Source organism: Glossina fuscipes, unplaced genomic scaffold (assembly GCF_014805625.2).
Source record: "Glossina fuscipes isolate IAEA_lab_2018 unplaced genomic scaffold, Yale_Gfus_2 109, whole genome shotgun sequence".
Lineage (NCBI taxonomy): Eukaryota > Metazoa > Arthropoda > Insecta > Diptera > Glossinidae > Glossina > Glossina fuscipes.
The window spans coordinates 1323022-1327034 of NW_023998452.1; positions in this window are offsets into that span (position 1 = coordinate 1323022).

Sequence of the window (4013 nt, forward strand, 5' to 3'; positions counted from 1 at the left end):
GCATTTCATAACATTGCATCGAGTAAACTCATTGAAGAAATTTTCATTACATTTAAGTGCCTCCTTGATCATCATCGTCATCAAAACAAAAACAAATGGAAAATAAATGATTAGGTCTGGGTAATTACTGACTACCCTACATTATTAAGGATTTTTTTTTTCATATCATCAACAAGCTCGCATTAAAGTTGCGTAAAGAAATTATGAAATTATGAAGATATGCCAGCTAACCCGAATTGTAAGATCCAATTCAAACAAATCAAATACCCAAGGCAGAAAAGATTTCCCTGCTATTCCTTAAAGCAAAATGTACTTAACAAAGAACCGCTTATTTACATGGGTGAGTCCATAAGCTTAACGATTCTATACACTTACTCACATTCTGTACAGATACTTACAAACCGAAACCACTCAAAGCTATACATGTCTTACGAGAATGCTTTGCTTTGTTCTTAGCACCTTTCGAACTCTTGCTTGATCGATTTATATATTTTTGTTATTAAGGTAAGGCAAAAGTATCTCCGACCTGCTGTTAATATTTCGAAGAAAAAGCAAATTTTAATATATCCCCGAAAAAGTGCAACAACAACAAGTAAGCAAGATAACATAAATGCACTCCAAAGTTGGTCCATTGTCGTTTAAATTTCTATTAGCCAAATTACCAAAGCTATAACTTTATGGACCTTTGAAATACAGACAGGACTTACTCAATATATCAAAGAGATCAACGTCAAGTTTTGTAATAAAAGAGCTAGCTTTCGCTCACCGAGGACCAAGATAAGCTCTTGTTCCTTATTGTCCAACGATGCTCCAGCGTCAAGACGTATAACTCTGTTTCCGTGAAATTTAAATCCGCTCGAAAACTACCGGATTACAAATGCCAAACCGAGCAAAGTTTGCAGCAGAAGTAATAAGCGAAAAAATAGGAGACGAATAAGCTAACTTATAAAGCTCCACTACGTTTAGGTTTCCTTTCCAACTTCTTAGTGGCCCAAAAGGAGAAGAGACATCGCCCTAAATGTTAAATGTCAAGCTTGCTTGAGGGTTTGAGTTCTCCACACACATTCCCTAAATATTTCTGAACTGAGTACGAAACATAGTAAAAGCTCAGTTACCAGAGTTTTTCAAATTATATGAACTAGCCATGAAGTCCTTAAGTCAACATGTGGCCATGAAATTTAAAACCAAAACTCGGAACGTAGAATATTTTGAACAAGATAAGTCACCAAGTGTAAACGCACATCATTTGCGGTATGCTCCGTCAGAGTTACGTAAACGTTTGCTAAAAAATGCTGCTTTCAAAGGCACGTACGAGAATAACTAGTATACAAATTCCAACCATCTGAGAAAATAAAAATTCCATACAATTGAGAATGTTTGAATAAATTTGTTTACATGTATTGTGGGTCTTTCGAGATTAAGCGCATATATTCTCAATAATTTGTATACAACTTTGTTTAATCAGAAAATAATCCTGCAGGTGTTTTGAGGCCCTAAAAGGACTGATGGACGGACAAAAGGGCTGATAATAAAATAGGTTCTACATGGAGAATTGGGTTAAGATTGAGTCCTTTGCATTGTTTTTTCACCAGATACCCTCGCGAAAACGACGAATCATCTACATCACGTGCTCTATGAGTTCTCTAGATCCAATTTTTGCGATTTTAGGAAGTCGAATATTAAAGAGAACGATAGACAGAAACACCAGGCAGACAGATAGCTAAATCGATCCGTGAACTTTCATATGTTTTTGCGCTGTTTCTTAACATGACGTCTTAGCGAAATCGATAGAGCAACAAGGTAAAGGTACATTGATCTTTTACGACTTTAAAAACTCATGGATTAAGCAGACTGATGCCCATTCAATCGGGCCGAACTAATTAAATAGGTTTTCCAGCTCACGCTATTCAACAAAATATAATATAAATATACTACTCTGTAAGATTTCTAAGTTGCGGGCATCTAAATATTACAAAATAAATAACAAGCATAGTATACTGTCTTACAACGATAGCACCTTACACACATCCCTCACTCAATGTAATACAGAAACAGCGTAAGCTTTAAGTAACTTTTCTTCTCCTTATGATATAAACGATTATAAGGCTGTATAAGTATTTACAAATATGGTGGTTCTATGAAATCTCAGAAATCTTATTAAAATGAAGAATATTTCGCGTAAAAGGATTGCAATAATGGCAAATTACGTTCATCTTACTTTTGAGGCCATGAAGGTGTGGAAACAAATTGTAAAGATTTTCATGAACGAATTAGGTGAAGCTACGCTAAAAGCGGATATAAAAAATTTAAGAGAAGTCTGACTTAACTTCCTAACGCGCGAATTATTTGAACAAATACGTGAAGGCGGCTGAAAATATATCGAATTGAAAGTAAGTAGAAATTCGATGGTTGCTTCAAAATGCGTCTACCGAAGACGTTATTTCTTTTCCCAAAAAGTAGAGATAAAAAGTTTTCTAGAAAAAGAACTTTGTCTTGCTGCGTTTCATCTAAATTATGACCAACCCTGAAACACGTATATAAACACTCGTAGATCTTTGCTTTCAAAGTCGAAGTAGACTATTAACTATAAAAATTCAAAAATCTCCATCATTTGTCTTTCAACGTTACGTACGATATTGAAAATTGAACACATATTCTTAACTGTAAGTGTAATAAGAGTTTCTAACCAATTCTTCTGATCATAATTCTCAACTGCGATAAAATGCATCTTGCACTACAAGGAAAAGGTGTAAAAGTCTACGTAATGCTTTTCTTTAAGTTGGACAGTCATGTGCCCAAGTAGGGATACGTTTATGCGAATACATAGTTATACAGTCAACGCCTTTGCTACGTGAAGTAGATGGACGTGTCGTTTCATAAAACATAAACGAGAACCAACCATGTTATGCTCGCTTTGCTGATGACAGAAGAAGCGAATGCTTGTCTGTTTGGATATTTTTTCATATAATAAACTCTTGAATCAAGTGCAACGCCACCTTCTAGTCAACCATCAACCATCAACCATCAACCATCATATCCATCACTAATGCATTATTCGTGTTAACAGCAAAGTCGATAGATACAATTACTTTTCCTTGCTACGTATATGTGCATGTAAATAAATATATACATATATATCTATATATATCCATATATAAGCTCAGTTTTTACTTAACTACGCATGCATGCAAGCAAAGTGATCGAAAGGTATTCGTTGACAAGAAGGAACATCAAGAACTGCTTCAGCTGTTACTATTGATGGTTAAGGCAATGCATGAAAAGGTAGATGTTTATTATTTCACTTTTGAGCTTCCATATAGTTAGGTAATATTTACACACTCGCATTCGCACGCTCATAAACTCTAACGCGCACACACACACGCGCACTTAAGCCAAGGCACATAAGGAATCTAAAGAGAAAAAAAAAGAAAAACAAAAAGGGGGCTTGACTCCATTGTCGTTTAATCAGACTAATGCTAGTTATTAAAATATAGAACGTGATGTATTTTCTTCAAAATATTTCATACGGTTGTGTGCAAACTCTAGCAAAATTTTTAGGTATACGTTGCGTGTTTGGTTTTCCTATGGTTTCTTTCAGTTTTGCAGCCAACACTGCAACAATTGAAGGTACAATGTATTTGTTAGAATTTTTGTAACTCGTACAAATTTGCGCTAAGAAAAAGTGAAAAACTTAAGTCCTTAAACTTTTATTATACTTTTATTGCCATCAAGAGAGTTATCTCGTTTTGGTGAATAAAGAAGGCAGCGTCCACAAACCTTATAGCACCAGTCGTGAACTTAATGATATAACCTCATTATATTCAGCCGAGCATAGATCGCTTGCAGTCATTGCAATCGATCGGGATCACATTTGCAATTCTTAATAAAAAAATAAACAAATATAAGAAATATATGAAAAATATGTAAACTTAAAAATTTAAACAACATATTAATATATATAAATAACCAAAACAAATAAACAAAACAATGTATATAATAAAAATATAAATAAA